The 22,317-nt window shown below is 44.8% G+C and overlaps 1 protein-coding gene across 2 annotated transcripts in view; it reads right to left on the bottom strand.

The window, feature by feature from the left end:
• The window catches only part of MFAP3L (microfibril associated protein 3 like), a 52,305-nt gene extending 35,018 nt beyond the window's left edge, over positions 1-17,287 (bottom strand). The window contains exon 1 of one of the 2 annotated variants that reach the window (XM_056560884.1): positions 17,223-17,287. The gene's annotated coding sequence lies outside the window, so the exon portion shown is untranslated. Of the gene's footprint in view, positions 1-16,924; positions 16,946-17,222 lie in introns of those variants that run through there. The other variant, XM_056560892.1, reaches the window with a different exon arrangement.
• Positions 17,288-22,317: the final 5,030 nt, after the last annotated feature.

Genomic DNA, 22,317 nt, shown 5'->3' with positions numbered 1-22,317 from the left:
GGATTCAGATTTTTCAATAGAAGTAATTTACAAATCTGTATAACTTTCTGGAGCCAGTTGATATAAAAAAAATTTTTTTTTCCCTGGAATACCCCTTTAAGGTTCCCTTTATTTTTTGAGCAGTGTAGTATAATTTATAAGCTTAACTTTACTCCATATCCTCTCACCAGGTCCCCCGCTCTTCTCCCTATGTCCCCAGTCCTGTGATTCACAGGTGATGTCTTCTCTGATCAGAGTTTTTTACTTTTCCATTTCTTCAATATCTGGCCTAGACCCCGATTAAGATATCTCCTGGCCAAGACATGTCCCCACAAAACCAGCCAAGCAAACATTTTAGGCTTCTTTCTCCAGTACAATACTCACCACTTTACAAACTCTCCATGCCCCACACAGTAATAGTTCATGTTTTGTGCCCCATAAAGTAGTCAGGCCCCTTTTGTGCCCCATATATGGCTGTAGGCCCCCATATATAGTTTTAGGCCCCCATACTGTCTTGATTCGGTGCTTCACTTAGTCTGGGAATCTATTGCTATAAGCAGTAGGTCCCGGGTCCGCAAGAGCAATGGAGCATCAAAGCTAATGGTACTAACTGCCCACAGCAGCTCGATACCCGCTCTTCTTTACTGCTGTCCTCCTACTACACTCCTCGGCGCACTCATACCAGCCTACAAAGATCTATGGTTTATTTATTTTTTTCTTTATAAGCAGTGACCAGTGGCTGCAGCCGCCATTACTGTTTTTTTTTCCAAGTACGCCCTGGAGAACTGCTAAGTACCCCTGGGGGTACTTGTACCCCAGATTGGGAACCACTCTGGCACCTGGCTATGGGGAAAGGGACTGAACATGGGATGTGCATCTTGCTATACATCAGCACCACGTGGTGCCATCCTAGTACATTTCATAACGCTTGAATGGATCATTTTTTAATGGATGTAAGTGCCAAATGTGTTAATTTATTTCTAATCTTTACAATGAAAACTATATTTAAGGGCAGGACAACCCATTTTTACTGAATGGCACTACCCAATGGACATTATGCTCTCCCTTGTTATTTATTTTTACTGATAAGATCACAGTATGACTACAATGATACAATACATTCAGTACTATAATTACATACAGCTTATTTATAATTCACATTAATATGATTTATTTAGCACACCCTTGTTTCTTGGAGTTGCATAGTTTGAAACATTTATTTGTAATACAATAGCAGACACAAATAAATAAACAATTACTATTAGGCTGTTGCCACACAGGAGTTATTTTCGAGCCAAAACTGAGAGTGGATTCAAAAGGAACGGAAAATAGAAAAGGAAGGACTTATGCTTCTTCCTACTGCATCCACTTCTGGTTTTGGCTCAAAAACGGCAATGGCAGTTCTCCTTTTAGGGACAACTATAAATCCAGAACAAACTAAAAACATTTGGAGAAAGCACTGACCATACTGGGAAAAAGCCAAAGTGTACTTGCCAGTGACTGTGTATGTTAAACTGTCTAGTCCAGTGTTTTCTAACCAAGATACCTCCACTGTTGCAAAACAACAACTCCCAGCATGCCATGCTGAGAGTAGATGTTGTGCAACAGCGTAGTTGCGCAACAGCGTAGTTGCCCTAGGTGCAAAATTCTTAGGGGTGGCAGCAGGGCTGGTGCATAGATTTTTGCCACCCTCAGCAAAAGCTAATTTTGCAGCCCTTTGACTCTGCACATTTGTCCGCCCTTTGACACACACCTTACTACTGGGGTGACACAATGTAACAAACCTCCTCCCCATGTAATCTTCTTACTACTGGGGTGACAAACTGTAACAAGCCCTCTCCTCATGTAATTATCTTACTACTGGGGTGACACACTGTAACAAGCCCTCTCCTCATGTAATTAGCTTACTACTGGGGTGACACACTGTAACAAGCCCTCTCCTCATGTAATTATCTTACTACTGGGGTGACACACTGTAACAAGCCCTCTCCTCATGTAATTAGCTTACTACTGGGGACCTCCTCCTCATGTAATCCCTTTACTACTGGGGCCGAGTTGATGTGGGGTGGTGGTGCTTCTGACTGAGCGAGTGGTTCGGATGCTTGTTATCTAACTTTCCTGCGGCGGGCAGAGCGGCACCCCCCATCAAGGGGGCATTCTAGGCAGCTGCCTATTTTGCCTATAGGCAGAGCCAGCCCATGGTGCCAGTAGCTTATCATGTTAAGAAAGGTATATACATGATCATGGACTCCTATCCTATCCAGACTTCTACTGTACTGTTCAACGGTGCAGGGCCTCTGCTGCAGGCCTAATTGATTCGGTAATTACTTTGTGTGCAGCCTGTAGGATAAATCCTGCACCGCTCCATGGGGGAGAAACTACCTACCTACACCTACTGGTGATATCTATCTAATTCAGGGGGGGGGGGGGTTTACTACTGGGGGCTTCTACTTTATGGGGGTGCAGGCATTATCTACATACTGTGGTCATCTACATAATGTGTGTGGGGAGATTACCTACATAAGACGAGGGGGGGGGGGGGGGGCTGCTGGAAAAATGACTCCAAGAAAACACCACTTGTGAGTCACTGAATGTAAGTCCAATGAAGCCTCTATTATGGTCTGCAACTCCTCTGTACAGCTGGGATCCCCAGTATATGGTCACTGTATGAGGATATATTGGTGTGTGTGTGCAGTGTAGTATGGTATCAGTATTGTGGTATCATCCAGGCGGCAGTATTATTTTTCCCTTGTATAGTGGTGGTATTGGTCTGTGTATAGCAGTTTTTATGTCATAACAGTGTGATGATATTATTCAGTCACTGCAATAGTAATATGTCCTTCTAGTGTTGAGGGTTTTTTTAAGCCACAACACGCCACAACCCATGAAAATATCCTAAATTTTAGGAAACGTGTACCTGAGCAAAAATTATCAAATGCCTTGTAACCATTTCAAACATTTGGTGCATGTATACATTAGCACCACACAAAATAAAGGTGCACAAAAATCATTCATCTACACCAACAATGATAAATTCTCTCCTTGATGTCCAAAGGATCAGCTCATTGTGGCACCGGTAAGGAGCAGTTCAGACCATGAAGATAATCACCCTGTTAAATATTAAAGCTGACCTAGTGATCAGCTGAGATGGATTTAGAACCCCCTGGTGATTGGCTTATATTGAAGAAAGTCAGAATGTAATAAATAATATATATATGAGCAGGCTGGCTACTTCACAATGAGAGCTGGGTTTTTTTTAGCAGCTCTTTGCTCTGGCTCATAAAGAGTGATCCTGCAAAGGGCCATTAAACCTATGGTGTAACTATGAATTATCATATGATAATTTATGAGAGAGGACATTTGACTCTTTAGTCACCTTTGTATATTTCATTAGGGTGGCACTAGACAAACCTTTCTACATCATTTTCTTGACCAATCTAGATAAGTGATTCATCACTGAATATCACTTTTATCCAGTCATCCATACTCCATCACTACTGCTCTTTAGCCCACTGTAACCTTGTTTTCACATGTTTAGGTGTTAGTCTTGGCTTTAAATTTTTCACAGTACAGTATATGCAAGTCCCATCTCCCTTAGCTGATTTCTTACCTTTCTATCGCAAACACTGACCACTGTTTATTCTGTTTTTAATTTTCAAGGTATACTACTCTTAGTTTGTTTATCCTGATATCTTCCTTGGTCTACCCTTAGGCTTTTATCTTCCTTGGTCTACCCTTATGCTTTCATCTTCCTTGGTCCACCCTTATGCTTTCATCTTCCTTGGTCTACCCTTATACCTTTCTTTTATAACCTTGCAATTTTGTTTATATGTGCACAAAACTTTACAAACAGCATACTTTTCATTGACACAACTGATGATTCTCATATTACATTCAGCTTCACATTCAGTAAGCCAAGCCCACAGCATGTTAAAGGGGTACTCCGGCCCCAAAGGATAGGGGATAAGATGTCTCACCACTGGGGTCCCACCGCTGGGGACCCCCACAATCTTGTATTCGCCACCCACCTGTTTAGCTGCACGCCACAGTGCCAGCTCACAAACAGCCGGGTGGCGACCATGGGTCCGAAGTATCGTGACATCACGACTCCGCCCCCGTGTAACGTCACCCCTCCCATAGAGTTGCATAGCGGGGGGTGACGTCACACGGGGACGGAGTCGTGTGACGTCACGATACTCCGGCCACGTGGTCACCACCCGGCTGTTTGTGAGCTGGCACTGCGGCGTGCAGCTCAAACAGGCGGGTGGCGAATACAAGATTACGGGGGTCCCCAGGGGTGGGACTCCAGTGGTGAAGATGTCTCAGGGACGGAGTACCCCTTTAAGTTCTAAAATCACTTTCCATTATAACTACCGTATACTACCGATTTTTCATGCTGAAAACACCCCCCTCGGCTTATACTCGAGTGAACTCTCCGCCCTCGGCTGTCCAGGCTTGCTGGGAGTTGTAGTTTTGAAACCTCTGGAGGTCCGCAGGTTGAAGACCACTGCGGCCTTCGACATCATCCAGCCCCCCCCTCTCACCCCCTTTAGTTCTGTACTCACCTCCGCTCGGCGGGACGTTAGGGTGCGCTGGTCCGGTGCTGCAGGACTGTCCGGTGGGGAGGTCGTCCGGTGGGATAGTGGTTCCAGGCTGCCATCTTCACCGGGGGGCCTCTTCTCCGCACTTCGGGCCCTGCCCCGGAATAGTCACGTTGCCTTGACGCGATGCAGAGGGACGTTCATTACCAACGTCCCTCTGCGTCGTCGTCAAGGCAACACCTTTATTCCGGGCCCGAAGCGTGGAGAAGAGGCCCCCCGGTGAAGATGGCAGCCCGGAACCACTATCCCACCGGACGACCTCCCCACTGGACAGTCCTGCAGCAACGGACCAGCGCACCCTAACGTCCCGCCGGAGGTGAGTACAGAACTAAAGGGGGTGAGAAGAGGGGGGGGGGGGGGGGCTGGATGATGTCGAAGGCCGCAGTGGTCTTAAACCTGCGGACCACCAGAGGTTTCAAAACTACAACTCCCAGCAAGCCCGGACTGCCGATGGCTGTCCCGGCTTGCTGGGAGTTGTAGTTTTCAAACATCTGGAGGTCCGCAGGTTGAAGACCACTGTATCAGATATTGACAAACGGTGATGATGACAAGGGGATGATGAAGAGGGGGTGTGGGATGATGACAAGGGGATGATGAAGGGGGGTGTGGGGTTATGACAAGGGGATGATGAAGGGGGGGGGGTGCGATGATGACAGGGGGATGATGAAGGGGTTTGTGTGGGATGATGAAGGGGGTGGGGATGATGACAAGGGGATGATGAAGGGGGGGTGTGGGATGATGACAAGGGGATGATGAAGGGGGGAGGTGATGATGAAGGGGGGGTGGGATGATGACAAGGGGATGATGAAGAGGGGGTTTGGGATGATGAAGGGGGGTGTGGGATGATGACAAGGGGATGATGAAGGGGGGTGTGGGATGATGACAAGGGGATGATGAGGGGGTGTGTGGGATGATGACAAGGGGATGATGACAGGCGGTGATGATGAAGGGGGGATGATAATAGGGTGATGATGAGGGTGTTAATGACGGGGGTCTGGATGATGACAGGGGGGATGATGTATTTCCCACCCTAGGCTTATACTCGAGTCAATAACTTTTCCTGGGATTTTGGGGTGAAATTAGGGGCCTCGGCTTATATTCGGGTCGGCTTATACTCGAGTATATACGGTACAAGCTCATTTACTTTGTTAGACTGCTAACCGTATTTGCTTTGGCGATGAATATTATAAGGTGATGACATCATTTTAAAGTATACCATTAAGTGATTCCATTTTTTTTTCTTTGTCATTTATTAAGATAATTCACTTTTTTCATGATTTGAGGTGAGTTTTATGAAGCCAGAATGTTCGGCTATTTAATGGAGTTATAAAGACTGTGTGTAGTGTTTCTGCTGCTTTTCAAGAGAGATTGTCACTGTGTCTATGGTGAGTCATAGAAGATTTGGCGACTGCCCAAGTGGGTAATTGAAAAAACTAGCAGTACTGTTTCAACTTGCCTTAAAAGTTAGTGCCTTCCGATTAAGAAGACTGTATTAGGGTGCGTTCACACGCTATTACTAGCGGGAAACTTGCTGCAAGTTACACTACCATTGATTTGAATGGGTTCACAGACAGTCCGCAATAGTGTCAGATTTGCGGACTGTCCGCAGACCCATTTAAATTAATGGTAGCGTAACTCGCAGTGGGTTTCCCGCAGTGGGAAACTCGCTGCTAGCTACTAGCGTGTGAACGCACCCTTAAAGTCTAGGAAAACTCATCATCAATAAACCGGATTCATCAACAGGTGGTCTAGATGATCATAGTACCTCACCTCACCTCCACCCTGTACCAGCATTCAACATCCTTAAAAATACATAAAAAAACATAGGTGCACATGCAATAATTATAAAGCGCACAGCCTAAGCAGATAAATACTAAACTATTTGCAAGGTATTCACTTACAACAAACCATTTTAGCGATTGCAGGGTGGACAGGGGTCTGGATTACACATGCAGTAGAACTGCAGCACAGTGAACATTCCTCTTTGTTATAAAACATTTGAGTCTGTTTGTTACAGCTCCAATCACATTCCACATACCAGGGAATCTTCAAAGACCAAACTTGTGCAAACATGATACTGACTGAATTGCAGCTATTAAAGCAATCCGGCTGTCATAAAAGCAACAACTAACAACAAGCAGGTACAAGCGCACTGACTGCTTCAATTTATACTGGCTAAGACAACCCAAACAACCAAGGAGACTGCTATGCAGACAGCAAGGGGCTACTGGGCCCCAGGTCTCAGGCTGCATGTCCCAAACAATTTCCTGTGACACCTGACTAGTGGTACATGCAGACAAGACCACTACTATGGGGCAAAGTGACACAGCGTATTTCAGCGTATAAACAGCGTATTTAATGCTGCGCAAAATCTACAGAAGCAGCAGGAAATACGCGGCATATCCCTCGCTCACCATTCACACAGGGATTTCCGGCGGCAACCCTATGTGTGTAGTGAGTTTTGGAGGCAGAGCCATGCGTCACAGTCACGCCGACACACAGCCCCGCCTCCAAAACTCACTACGCACATACAGGGATTTCCAGCGGCAGCCCTATGTGTGCAGTGAGTTTTGGAGGTGGGGCTGTGTGTCGGCGTGACTGTGACGCAGGGCTCTGCCTCCAAAACTCACTACACACATAGGGCTGCTGCCGGAAATCCCTGTGTGAATGGTGAGCGAGGGATATGCTGCGTATTTCCCGCTGCTTCTGCAGATTTTGCGCAGCGTGAAATACGCTGCATATACACCAAGTGGGAACGTGCCCTAAAGATGAGAATGCAAGAAGGATCATGCAGCCACAGGTCAGGTGCAAGACGGTCAATGGTAGATATATACATACAGAAAGAGTAGGAGATGTTTTTGCTACTTCTCCCCTAATCTATACACATACTCATATATAAGCCCAAACTTCTAAAACTGTGTGAGAGAAGAAAAATTGTGGTGACTAGGTGGTGCAGGTAATAGTGTAGGGTATGTTGGCATTAACCCTATATTGTCGTGACACCAGGATGCGGTTTCCTTAGATAAATGGTCCTACTACCAACAGTCCCAGAAACGGTAGGGAGAAATAACTGAATGTCCACAGCAGATACTTGAGGAAACCGGAATAAACTTTACTTCATATTTTATGCAACTGCAGTTAACAAAACAGTCTTTGTATAGAGGACCGTAGTTCAGGTTCCTCACAGATTTGCTGGGACTTCTGAATACAATGAGCTTTGGTTTGCTAGCCACTGTGCTACTGATTTGAAGATAATTGAGTTAGTCCGGAACTAAGAGAGAGAATTTAGTGGCAGCAGCCCCTTATATATTAACCCCTTAAGGACCCAGCCAATTTTCACTGTAGGACACGGCCATTTTTTGCACATCTGACCACTGTCACTTTAAACATTAATAACTCTTGGATGCTTTTACCTTTCATTCTGATTCCGAGATAGTTTTTTCGTGACATATTCTAATTTATGTTAGTGGTAAAATTTTGTCGATACTTGCATCATTTCTTGGTGAAAAATTCCAAAATTTGATGAAAATTTTGCATTTTTTTTTTACTTTGAAGCTCTCTGCTTATAAGGAAAATGAATATCCCAAATAATTTATACATTGATTCACATATACAATATGTCTACTTTATGTTTCCATCATAAAGTTGACATGTTTTTACTTTTGGAAGACATCAGGGGGCTTCAAAGTATAGCAGCAATTTTCCAATTTTTCATAAAATTTTCAAAATCTAAATTTTTCAGGGACCAGTTCTGTTTTGAAGTGGATTAGAAGGGCAAGGGGAAGGGCAGGAATTCGCGCAAGTTGAAGGAGAAAATTCAAAATCTTCATTTTTTACACTGGCATGTTCTTTTAGACCCAGTTATTGAATTTTTACAAGGGGTAAAAGGAGAGAAATCTTCCTAAAATGTGTAACCCAATTTCTCTCGAGTAAGAAAATACCTCATATGTGTTCGTCGGGCGCAGTAGAGGGCTCAAAAGGGAAGGAGCGACAGTGGGATTTTGGAGAGTGAGTTTTTCTGAAATGGTTTTTGGGGGGCATGTCAGATTTCGGAAGCCCCTATGGTGCCAGAACAGCAAAAAAAAAAAAAAAAAAAACACATGGCATCCTATTTTGGAAACTACACCCCTCAAGGCACGTAACAAGGGGTCCAGTGAGCCTTAACACCCCACTGGTGTTTCACGACTTTTCGTTAAAGTTGGACGTAAAAATGATTTTTTTTCCCACTAAAATGCTAGTTTTCCCTCAAATTTTTAATTTTTACAAGGGATAATAGGACAAAATGACCCCCAAAATTTGTATCCCCATCTCTTCTGAGTATGGAAACACCCCAAGTGTGGACATCAAGTGCACTGTGGGCGCACTACAATGCTCAGAAGAGAAGGAGTCACATTTAGCTTTTGAAAAGCAAAATTTGCTGAAATGGTTTTTGGGGTGCATGTCCCATTTAGGAAGCCACTATGGTTCCAGGACAGCAAAAAAAAAAAAAAAAAAAAAAAAAAACACACATGGCATACTATTTTGGAAACTACATCCCTCAAGGCACGTAACAAGGGGTCCAGTGAGCCTTAACACCCCACAGGTGTCTGACGACTTTTCGTGAAAGTTGGATGTGTAAATGATTTTTTTTTTCTCACTAAAATGCTAGTTTTCCCTCAAATTAATTTTTTTTTACAAGGGGTAAAGGGACAAAATGCCCCACAAAATTTGAAACCCCATCTCTTCTGAATATGGAAATACCCCATGTGTGCTGGCGCACTACAATGCTCAGAAGAGAAGGAGCGCCATTGAGCTTTTAGGAAAAAAAATGTTTGGAATGGAAGTCAGGGGCCATGTGCGTTTACAAAGCCCCCCGTGGTGCCAGAGCAGTGGACCCCCCCACATGTAACCCTATTTTGGAAACTACACCCTTCACAGAATTTAATAAGGGGTGCAGTGAGTATTTACACCCCACTGGCATTTGACAGATCTTTGGAACAGTGCGCTGTGCAAATGAAAATTTAAATTTTTCATTTTCAAGTACCACTGTTCCAAAAATCTGCCAGACACCTGTGGGGCATAAATGCCCAATGTACCCCTTATTACATTACATGAGGGGTCAAGTTTCCAAAATGGGGTCACATATCGGTATTTATTTTTTTGCGTTTATGTCAGAACCGCTGATGTACATGGTGCACTCTCACTCCTGAGCCATGTTGTGAGCCAGCAGAGCATTTTACGCCCACATATGGGGTAGTTCTGTACTCAAGAGAAATAGCGTTACAAATTTTGGGGGTCTTTTTTTCCTTTTAACGCTTGTGAAAATAAAAAGTATGGGGCAACACCAGCATTTTAGTGTACATTTTATTATTTCTTTACACTAACAAGCTGGTGTAGCCCCCAACTTTTCCTTTTCATAAGGGGTAAAAGGAGAAAAAGCCCCCCAAAATTTGTAGTGCAATTTCTCCCGAGTACGGAGATACCCAATATGTGGCCCTAAACTGTTTCCTTGAAATACGACAGGGCTCCGAAGTGAGAGAGCTCTATGCGCACTTGAGGACTAAACTAGGGATCGCATAGAGGTGGACATAGGGGTGTTCTACGCCAGTGATTCCCGAACAGGGTGCCTCCAGCTGTTGCTAAATTACCAGCATGCCTGTCCGGAAATGCTGGGAGTTTTTGTTTTGCAACAGCTGGAGGCTCCGTTTTGGAAACACTGCCATACAATACATTTAAAATTTTTATTTGGGGGGACAGTGTAAGGGGGTGTATATGTAGTGTTTTACTCTTTATTATGTGTTAGTGTAGTGTTTTTAGGGTACATTCGCACTGGCGTGTTACGGTGAGTTTCCCGCTAGGAGTTTGCGCTGCGGTGAAAAATTTGCCGCAGTCCAATCTTCAAGCAGGAAACTTGCTGTAAACCTGCCCATGTGAATGTGGTGGTGGGGGGGGGCTGGTGGGGGCAAACCTCCAGCTGTTTCAAAACTACAATTCCCAGCATGTACTGACAGATCATGCATGCTGGGAGTTGTACTTTTGCAACAGCTGGAGGCACACTGGGTGGGAAACCTTCAGTTAGGTTCTGTTACCTAACTCAGTATTTTCCAACCAGTGTGCCTCCAGCTGTTGCAAAACTACAACTCCCAGCATGCACTGATCGCCGAAGTGCATGCTGGGAGATGTAGTTATGCAATAGCTGGAGGTACGCAACTACAACTCCCAGCATGCTGAGACAGCTGTTTGCTGTCTGTGCATGCTGGGATTTGCAGTTTTGCAACATTTGGAGGGCTTCAGTTTTAGAGAACACTGTTAAGTGTTCTCCAAACTGTGGTCCTCCAGCTGTTGCAAAACTACAAATCCCAGCTTGCCCAGACAGCAAACAGTTGTTTGGGCATGCTAGGAGTTGTAGTTTTGCAAGATCTGGAGGGCTACAGTTTAGGGACCACTATATAGTGGTCTCAAACTGTAGCCCTCCAGCTGTTGCAAAACTACATATTCCAGCATGCCCAAACAGCTGTCTGGGCATGCTGGGAGTTGTAGTTTTGCAACATCTGGAGGGCTACAGTTAGAGACCACTGTATAATGGTCTCAAACTGTACCCTCCAGATGTTGCTAGGCAACTCACCGGCTTCCGTCGGATCCAGCCGCACGTCATTGCTGCCCGCCGATCTCCGTCGCCCGCCCAGATCGGTAAGTGGATCTTCGGCGCCGGTCTCCTTTCGTTCCCCGTTCTGCCCCGCCTATTGTGGGTGGACAGGACGGGGAAAACGAAAGTTAACCCCCCCCGCCCCTGATCTGCTATTGGTGGTCGTGTCTAGACCACCAATAGCAGGGATAGGAGGGGTGGCACCCCTGCCACCTCACTCCTATGCCTTCAGGGGGATCGTGGGTGTCTTAGACAACCGCGATCCCCCTTATATTCCGGGTCAACGGGTCACTATAGACCCGTAATGACCCGGAATCGCGCAAATCGCAAGTGTGAATTCACTTGCGATTTGCAGCTATCGCCGACATAGGGGGGTCTGGTGACCCCCCTGGGCGTTTGCACGGGATTCCTGCTGAACGATTTCAGCAGGCATCCCGGTCCGATCCCCACCCGGCACGCGGCAGGGGCCGGAATTCTCCATGACATACGTGTACGTCATGGGTCCTTAAGTACCAGGTTGTCATGACGTACTCGTACGTCAAGGGTCCATAAGGGGTTAAGGGGGTGGGACAAAGCTCATTGGTAAGCCAAACCTGTCAGTCCTGACTCATGGAACCCTGGGTATATCACATGACCCAAAGGTCCTTAAACCATAGCATAACATATATTATAGGCACATGACCTCTAAGGTCCTATACATAGTTATCCTATATGAAATATATAAATATACTTATTAAATATCAATATATTAAGAGGCGACTAGGGGTTAGCCCTCCAGGAGAGCCCATTATCATGGCGTGACTCTGGCTGAGGGGACTCCAGACAAAAGGGAAAGGACATGTCCTGTACCCGGACACCACAAAATGGAGTGATTTTCCCACAGTGACCAATCACAGCTCTGCTTTCACTTTACCAGAGCTCATTAGCTGATCTGTGATTGGTTGCTGTGGGAAAATCCCTCTATTTTTTCTCTCACACAGTTTCATAAATCCGGGCCATAATGTATATACAGTGGTCTCTCAAGTTACAATATTAATTGGTTCCAGGACGACCATTGTATGTGGAAACCATTGTATGTTGAGACCAAAACTCTATTGAAACCTGGTAATTGGTTCTGAAGCCTCCAAAATGTCATCCAAAAATAGGAAAAAGTGAGGATTAAAAGAAAAATAAGTAGATAACTAATATAGATAAAGCAAATCCTTACATATAAAAGTAAGAAAGAGCTGCTGGGAGCTGTAAATCACTGTCTATGTAGAGGACAGGAGCTTCTTCAGGGTCCTGTACAGTACACACAATGCCCCAAAAAAGTAACATGGAGCCGCCCAGCTAACTGTGGCATAGATAAAGAGTAGTACAGAACATGTAATACCTCCCTGTACTGTAGGGGGCGCTACCAGACAGGAATTCAGTGCATATGCTTCAGTAATACAGGTGTGTTACCAGTGAATGCCCATTCTGATTGGTCAGTATATTGGCACATTTTGCAGATCTGGATTATCTGTACATTGTATGTTGAGTCTGTTTTCAAGTTATAATGGTCCAGAAAAGACCATTGTATGTTGCAACTATTGCATGTTGAGGTCATTGTAAGTTGAGGGATCACTGTAGTGCAGTTTGCTGTATTTCTGACACTTAGGACACGCAGTGTTTCCCCCCCCCCGCTATCCATAATGTTCAATACCCCATCCTATTATATCACCAGTGTTCCACCTCTGCCGTTTGCATATATACTGACAAATGACATTTAAAAATGTAAACATTCCCTGAATTATGAAACAAACAATTGTTTACAAATAATCAAGTAATCACTCAAGGTGGCTGGTTACCTATAGTAAATTCATTTGTACAAATAGAGTACAGTGATCCCTCAACTTACAATGGCCTCAACATACAATAGTTTCAACATACAATGGTCTTTTCTGGACCATTGTAAGTTGAAACCAGACTCAACATACAATGATACAGACAGTCCAGATCTGTGAAACGTGTCAATGGCTGGAAGAACCGACCAATCAGAATAGGCTGGTAAAACACCTGTATTACTGAAGTGTATGCACTGACTAATGTCTAGTAGCGCCCCCTACAGTACAGAGAGGTATTACATGTTCTGTACACTTTATCTGTACCAGGGTTACCTGCTCCTCTGGACACCAGGTAAGGGCGACTCCATGTTACTTTTTTAGGACATTGTGTGTACTGTACAGGACCCTGAAGAAGATCCTGTCCTCTACATAGGCCAGTGTTTCCCAAGCAGGGTGCCCCCAGCTGTTGCAAAACTACAACTCCCAGCATGCCCGGACAGCCTTCGGCTGTCCGGGCATGCTGGGAGTTATAGTTTTGCAACAGCTGGGGGCTCCATGCTTGGGAAACACTGACATAGACAGTGATTTACAGCTCCCAGCAGATCTTTCTTACTTTTATATGTAAGGATTTGATTTATCTGTATTAGTTATCTACTTATTTTTCTTTAATTCTCACTTTTTCCTAATTTTTTTGGATGACATTTTTGTGCCTTTAGAACCAATTACCAGGTTTCCATAGAGTTATGGACTCAACATACAATGGTTTCAACATACAATGGTCGTCCTGTAACCAATTAATATTGTAACTTGAGGGATCACTATATTAAAATCATCCAAAGATGGTGTCCTGCACTATTCTTAGTGATTGTGTTTATAGAAGCAGCATTATTTATATCACCAGTGTCTAAAAACATGGCCTGAAGCCCTTTAAACTCTGGTTAAAATATATTCCACACTGAGTTCCCCTGTAAAGTTCCCACAAAAAAAAAAAAAAAAAAAAAAAAAAACATTTTCGGATAGGTTTTATTTAGTTAGAAAGTCACAGCCACTTCCTGGAAAATCCAACAGCTTAGTAAAGAAGGTGGTGCCAAGTCCCATCATGTCAGCACTTCTATTACTCCCAGACAATGAGAGTCCTGCAGAAAAAACATCAGGCCAGAATTATCTGCAGTGCAGCATGAGGACTACAGCAGTTCCAGCAGTGGATAGTGATGATGGGAGTTAAAGGAGTACTCCGGCGCAACATAACTTATCCCCTATCCAAAGGATAGGGGATAAGTTATAGATCACGGGGGATCCGAGCGCTGTATCTCTATGGGGTACATGGATGGAGCGTGTCATCCACCGCGTCATGCGTGGACAGAACACCCCCTTTCCAGTATACTGCCGCAGCCCCGTCCAGGGAGTCCCGGATGGCCCCAGAGCTCGGATCCCCCCCCACGATCTATAACTTATTCCCTATCCTTCGGATAGGGAATAAGTAATATTGCACTACAGATCTCCTTTAAAGGAGTAGTCCAGTATAACAAAAAATGTATCCCTATCCACACGATATGCTGGGACCCCCAGTGATCTGACACTATCCCCTCTACTGCTGATAGGGAATAAGTTTTGTTATACTGCATAATTCCTTTAATGAATGGGAATCTGTCACAGTTACAATCCAGTCTCCAAGCAGCAAGTTATAGGGCAGGCAGAGCTGGCCATATTGATATATGGGTTTGTTGTCCTGTATTACTTGTCTTTTATTCATTTTAACCTTTGTTTCCTTTGCTTTAGGGCAGTGTTCTTCAACCTGCGGACCTCCAGATGTTGCAAAACTACAACTCCCAGCATGCCCGGACAGCCGTTGGCTGTCCAGGCATGCTGGGAGTTGTAGTTTTGCAACATCTGGAGGTCCGCAGGTTGAAGACCACTGCTCTAGGAAGTCCAAAGGGCAGCCCAACTCCATAACTGACTGCTTTGCTGCATGAGCAGGTATACAGAGATAGCTGTCAATCACTGTTTCCATGCAGCGCTGTGTTCCGAATCCTGGGTTTAAATCACACCATAAACAACTTCTGCAAGGAGTTTGTATGTTCTCCCTATGTTTGCATGGGTTTCCTCCAGGGATTTCAATTTCTTCCCACACTCCAAAAACATAGATGCATTTAGACTGTGAGTCCCACTAGAAACAGGGCCAAATGGAAGTCGTCCCAATCTCTGTACAGATCTGCAGAGTATGTTGGCGCTATATAACTAAAGGACAGGGCTAGAGATGAGAGAACTTACAGTAAATTCGATTTGTCACGAACTTCTCGGCTCGGCAGTTGATGACTGCGTGAATTAGTTCAACCTTCAGGTGCTCCGGTGGGCAGGAAAAGGTGGATACATTCCTAGGAAAGAGTCTCCTAGGACTGTATCCACCTTTTCCAGCCCACCGGAGCACCTGAAAGCTGAACTAATTTATGCAGGAAAAGTCAACTGCCGAGCCGAGAAGTTTGTGACAAATCGAATTTACTGTAAGTTCGCTCATCTCTAGACAGGGCATCTGTAAAAAGCTGGTAAGGGGCTCCTGAAGAGTCCCCGGTGTACAGTCTTCAGAAGTATTTTAACTCAGTACCTCTGGTTCTAGCTGCTGGACAGTGGGTTCTGTTAATGTTTTAACCCTTGGACACCTGTCTCTAAACAGTGGGGTTTATGCTCCCTATACACATAAAGGTAACCTATTTCAGTGACATTGGGGGGAGATTTATCAAAACCTGTCCAGAGGAAAAGTTGCTGAGTTGCCCATAGCAACCAATCAGATTGCTTCTTTCATATTGCAGAGGCCTTGTTATAAATGAAAGAAGCGATCTGATTGGTTGCTATGGGCAACTCAGCAACTTTTCTCTCGACAGGTTTTGATAAATCTCCCCCAATATGCCTTTAAATAATGTCATAAACATTTTGTGCAGAACATAACATGTCATAAAGCTGGAAAAAAAAATATGAAGCTAGAAGATGCTGTGTGACAGCGCAGAAGCTTGACAAGGACATGAACACATTTCTTGAAGGTCAATCTACATTGCAATGTATTTAAAGCACAAATACATGGCTATCCTCCAACCAATAAAGGGGGCGGAGCAATAACTTGTAATATTCATGCTCAATGTATAACAGACTAGTCTAGCACCATTTTATGGTTGGCAGTATTAAGAGGATCCTTGAAGTGCCCTCTAGGGCAGCAATCCCCAACCTTTAGGTCTCCATCAGTTGCAAAACTACTACTCCTATCATGCACTGGCAGAATTCGGCTGTCTTGGCATGATGGGAGTTTTAGTTTTGAGAGCCGCAAGTTGGGGAACACTGCTTTAAAGGATCATAACCCTAATAATTCATGAAAAGATTAGACATATTGGTATGAGCTGCAGGCAGAGTACACAGAGGGCTGGGGAGCATACAGACAGCTACACACAGACAGGTGAGATAACAGAGTCCTATCACAGGAAGGGCAGATAACAACACCTAGAGGTGACACCATTAAAGGGACCATCAGATAACCTAGTCATTCATGTCATAACTAGAGATAATACATGTTTATGCTACACCTAAATCAGAGTGCGTTACTTACCACCCCAAACAAGATATAAAAATACTAAAAAAAAGAGGGGGTGACAACAAAATTGCACACCCAGTAATTATCTAATAAAATCCATCTTTAATAAAGTCCCACACACAGGTAAAAAGGTAAAATCCTGTATACAGAAAGAACTAACAACAGATCGACTAGGAGAAAATAAGCCTGTCACTTTAACATAAAGGGTCTGTATCAATGCATACTATGACAACACACTGGTCCATGTACCATCATCACCTTATACATAGTATATAATGCAATAGCAAACACTAGATATCGTAGTATACTGCAATGAAAAAGCCCAGTGCTCACAAACCTTAAATAATAAAAGTTACCCAAGCATCAAAATGTGCAAAATAGCTTTAATCCATGCCCTCTGCATCATGCCCTGGCCCACACGTATGGGCCCTGCGGTCAATTTCCTTGGGGTATTGTAGCAACTTTGACAAGTAACCTTATATAACTGAATAACGATTAAGGGTACATGCACACGTACAGGATCTGCTGCAGAACTGATGCAGCAGATACCAGTCTAACTCAATGATTTAACACCGCATCGAATATGACGCAGATTCTGTACGTGCGAAGGTCTCCTTCCAATACATAACACCTACCTAATGTGCCGGCACTATCCTAGTGTCTCCCAGCGCCTGCAAAATCCTACTAGCATTCACAGCAATCTCTTTACAAGTCCAATAATTTCCTACCTTATTACACCCAGTATGCGCGCACTCTACCATAGGCCATCTAATAATGTGCCATCCTAATACTAAATCGTACAAAGCGTAACGTGCCATCCAAATACTAAACCGTACATTAACCCCTTAAGGACCAAGCATTTTTCTGTTTTTGCACTTTCGTTTTTTCCTCCTTACCTGTTAAAAATCATAACCCTTTCAATTTTGCACCTAAAAATCCATATGAGGGCTTCTTTTTTGTGCCACCAATTCTACTTTGTAATGACATCAGTCATTGTACCCAAAAATCTACGGCGAAACAGGAAAAAAAATTAATTGGGAAGAAAACCCCCCCCACAATTTTGTAAATTTTGGGGGCTTCCGTTTCTACACAGTACATTTTTCGGTAAAAATGACACTTTATCTTTATTCTGTAGGTCAATACGATTAAAATGATACCTTACTTATATAGGTTTGATTTTGTCGTACTTCTGGAAAAAAATCATAACTACATGCATGAAAATGAATACGAAAAGAAAAACCAGGATACTTCAGCTCACCACTGTATGGTACCGGAAACAGGAGCTCTGTAAGATTGGGAGAGCAGGGCAGTCAAACAGCGTGCCGGGTCCCGAAAGTCCAGAGGAAAAAAGGGGGGCAAACAAGCAGGGGCCTCCAGCTGCTCCACCAGTACAAGGTGAAAATCTTTAAAACTTGACTTGTATTCCATGAGCATAGACGTCAATGGTCATTAACAGGTTAAACATAAAATACATTATACCCAGTGAATATATTTGTAAACCATTGAGAACCCCTATGTTTTGTTACAGTGATTGAGAAATAAACACTAATAATCAAAAAAATAAACCAACAAACCGCCATCCTGTGAACATTGCCTTAAAACATGCATTACGTGAACAGTGTGCAGCGTACATGAATATAATAATGAACTTAAAGCATTAGATGTCTAGACAGAGAAATATACAGATCTCTCGACCACCAGGGAGTGGAGCGAATCGCGCCAACTTCCCCAGCAAACATCTCACGATTGCAGATTGTCTCAGCATTGAGACCCGATGTGATCAATAACTTTTGACATGTCTGATTGACATTTCAAAAGTTGTTTTTAATGACAGAAATGCTTCAAACAGATAATCAAATATGCACAATTAAATAAATGAGATCAAACCAATAATAAATAAAATAAATAAATCTAATCCTATGGTTTCATATTAAACAATGTGAGGCAACCTGTGCATAACATTGACATAAAATCTGTGATCTAAAATGTGCAAACCTACATAGCAGTAGATCACATAAGTAAAAAAACAGATACAAAAACTTTTTATATATTATACATCTTGGCAAAACATTAGCCTTTCTAATATACTTCTAAATAATTTTTTTTTACCTTTTATAGAAATCATGGCTTATAAAATCATGGCTTTGTTCAAGCTAAAGCACAGGCATGGACAAAATCCAATAAGTGAGGGTGGGCTAGCACTCTGTCTGTCTGATAGGACAGGAGAAAGCACAGAGGAGCCCTATCAGTCAGGAGAGAGCACAGAGGACTCCTATCAGACAGGACAGAGCACAGAGGAGTCCTATCAGACAGGAGAGAGCACAGAGGAGTACTATCAGACAGGAGAGAGCACAGAGGAGTGCTATCAGACAGGAGAGAGCACAGAGGAGTCCTATCAGACAGGAAAGAGCACAGGAGTCATATAAGACAGGAGAGAGCAAAGAGGAGTGCTATCAGACAGGAGAGAGCAAAGAGGAGTGCTATCAGACAGGAGAGAGCACAGAGGAGTGCTATCAGACAGGAGAGAGCACAGAGGAGTCCTATCAGACAGGAGAGAGCACAGAGGAGTCCTATCAGACAGGAGAGATCACAGAGGAGTCCTATCAGACAGGAGAGAGCACAGAGGAGTCCTATCAGACAGGAGAGAGCACAGAGGAGTCCTATCAGACAGGAGAGAGCACAGAGGAGTACCATCAGACAGGAGAGAGCACAGAGGAGTGCTATCAGACAGGAGAGAGCACAGAGGAATACTATCACAAAGGAGAGCAAACAGAGGAGTACTATCAGACAGGGGAGAGCACAGAGGAGTACTATCAGACAGGAAAGAGCACAGGAGTCCTATAAGACAGGAGAGAGCAAAGAGGAGTGCTATCAGACAGGAGTTAGCACAGTGGAGTGCTATCAGACAGGAGAGAGCACAGAGGAGTGCTATCAGACAGGAGAGATAACAGAGGAATACAGGAGAGAGCACTAATGAGTCCTATCAGACAGGAGAGAGCACAGAGGAGTCCTATCAGACAGGAAAGAGCACAGAGGAGTGCTATCAGACAGGAGAGAGCACAGAGGACTACTATCAGACAGGAGAGAGCATAGAGGAGTCCTATCAGAAAGGAAAGAGCACAGAGGAGTGCTATCAGACAGGAGAGAGCACAGAGGAGTACTATCAGACAGGAGAGAGCACAGGGGAGTCCTATCAGACAGGAGAGAGCACAGAGGAGTGCTATCAGACAGGAGAGAGCACAGAGGAGTACTCTCAGACAGGGGAGAGCACAGAGGAGTACTATCAGACAGGAAAGAGCACAGGAGTCCTATAAGACAGGAGAGAGCACAGAAGAGTGCTATCAGACAGGAGAGAGCACAGAGGAGTGCTATCAGACAGGAGAGAGCACAGAGGAGTACTATCAGACAGGAGAGATAACAGAGGAGTACTATCAGACAGGAGAGAGCACAGAGGAGTACTATCAGACAGGAGAGAGCACACAGGAGTACTATCAGACAGGAGAGAGCACAGAGGAGTACTATCAGACAGGAGTGAGCACAGAGGAGTGCTATCAGACAGGAGAGATAACAGAGGAATCCAGGAGAGAGCACTGATGAGTCCTATCAGACAGGAGAGAGCAAAGAGGAGTCCTATCAGACAGGAAAGAGCACAGAGGAGTGCTATCAGACAGGAGAGAGCACAGAGGAGTGCTATCAGACAGGAGAGAGCACAGAGGAGTACTACAGGCAGGAGAGAGCACATAGGAGTTCTATCAGACAGGAGAGAGCACAGAGGAGTGCTATCAGACAGGAGAGAGCATAGAGGAGTCCTATCAGACAGGAGAAAGCATAGGAGTCGTATCAGACAGGAGAGAGCACAGAGGAGTCCTATCAGACAGGAGAGAGCACAGAGGAGTACTATCAGACAGGAGAGAGCACAGAGGAGTCCTAACAGACAGGAGACAGCACAGAGGAGTGCTATCAGACAGGAGAGAGCACCGAGGAGTGCTATCAGACAGGAGAGAGAACAGAGGAGTACTATCAGACAGGGGAGAGCACATAGGAGTACTATCAGACAGGAAAGAGCACAGGAGTCCTATCAGACAGGAGAGAGCACAGAGGAGTACTATCAGACAGGGGAGAGCACAGAGGAGTACTATCAGACAGGAAAGAGCACAGGAGTCCTATAAGACAGGAGAGAGCAAAGAGGAGTGCTATCAGACAGGAGTGAGCACAGAGGAGTGCTATCAGACAGGAGAGAGCACAGAGGAGGGCTATCAGACAGGAGAGAGTACAGAGGAGTACAATCAGACAGGAGTGAGCACAGAGGAGTGCTATCAGACAGGAGAGATAACAGAGGAATCCAGGAGAGAGCACTGATGAGTCCTATCAGACAGGAGAGAGAAAAGAGGAGTCCTATCAGACAGGAAAGAGCATAGAGGAGTGCTATCAGACAGGAGAGAGCACAGAGGAGTGCTATCAGACAGGAGAGAGCACAGAGGCGTACTATCAGACAGGAGAGAGCACAGAGGAGTTCTATCAGACAGGAGAGAGCACAGAGGAGTGCTATCAGACAGGAGAGAGCACAGTGGAGTCCTATCAGACAGGAGAGAGCACAGAGGAGTACTATCAGACAGGAGAGAGCACAGAGGAGTGCTATCAGACAGGAGAGAGCACAGAGGAGTACTATCAGAAAGGAGAGAGAACAGAGGAGTACTATCAGACAGGGGAGAGCACAGAGGAGTACTATCAGACAGGAGACAGCACAGAGGAGTGCTATCAGACAGGAGAGAGCACCGAGGAGTGTTATCAGACAGGAGAGAGAACAGAGGAGTACTATCAGACAGGGGAGAGCACATAGGAGTACTATCAGACAGGAAAGAGCACAGGAGTCCTATCAGACAGGAGAGAGCACAGAGGAGTACTATCAGACAGGGGAGAGCACAGAGGAGTACTATCAGACAGGAAAGAGCACAGGAGTCCTATAAGACAGGAGAGAGCAAAGAGGAGTGCTATCAGACAGGAGTGAGCACAGAGGAGTGCTATCAGACAGGAGAGAGCACAGAGGAGGGCTATCAGACAGGAGAGAGCACAGAGGAGTACAATCAGACAGGAGTGAGCACAGAGGAGTGCTATCAGACAGGAGAGATAACAGAGGAATCCAGGAGAGAGCACTGATGAGTCCTATCAGACAGGAGAGAGAAAAGAGGAGTCCTATCAGACAGGAAAGAGCATAGAGGAGTGCTATCAGACAGGAGAGAGCACAGAGGAGTGCTATCAGACAGGAGAGAGCACAGAGGCGTACTATCAGACAGGAGAGAGCACAGAGGAGTTCTATCAGACAGGAGAGAGCACAGAGGAGTGCTATCAGACAGGAGAGAGCACAGTGGAGTCCTATCAGACAGGAGAGAGCACAGAGGAGTACTATCAGACAGGAGAGAGCACAGAGGAGTGCTATCAGACAGGAGAGAGCACAGAGGAGTACTATCAGAAAGGAGAGAGAACAGAGGAGTACTATCAGACAGGGGAGAGCACAGAGGAGTACTATCAGACAGGAAAGAGCACAGGAGTCCTATAAGACAGGAGAGAGCACAGAGGAGTGCTATCAGACAGGAGAGAGCACAGAGGAGTGCTATCAGACAGGAGAGAGCACAGAGGAGTGCTATCAGACAGGAGAGATAACAGAGGAATACTATCAGACAGGAAAGAGCACAGAGGAGTCCTATCAGACAGGAGAGATCACAGAGGAGT

Source organism: Hyla sarda, chromosome 1, assembly GCF_029499605.1.
Source record: "Hyla sarda isolate aHylSar1 chromosome 1, aHylSar1.hap1, whole genome shotgun sequence".
In the NCBI taxonomy this organism is placed as follows: Eukaryota; Metazoa; Chordata; class Amphibia; order Anura; family Hylidae; genus Hyla; species Hyla sarda.
This window is presented reverse-complemented; position numbering and strand designations above follow the sequence as displayed.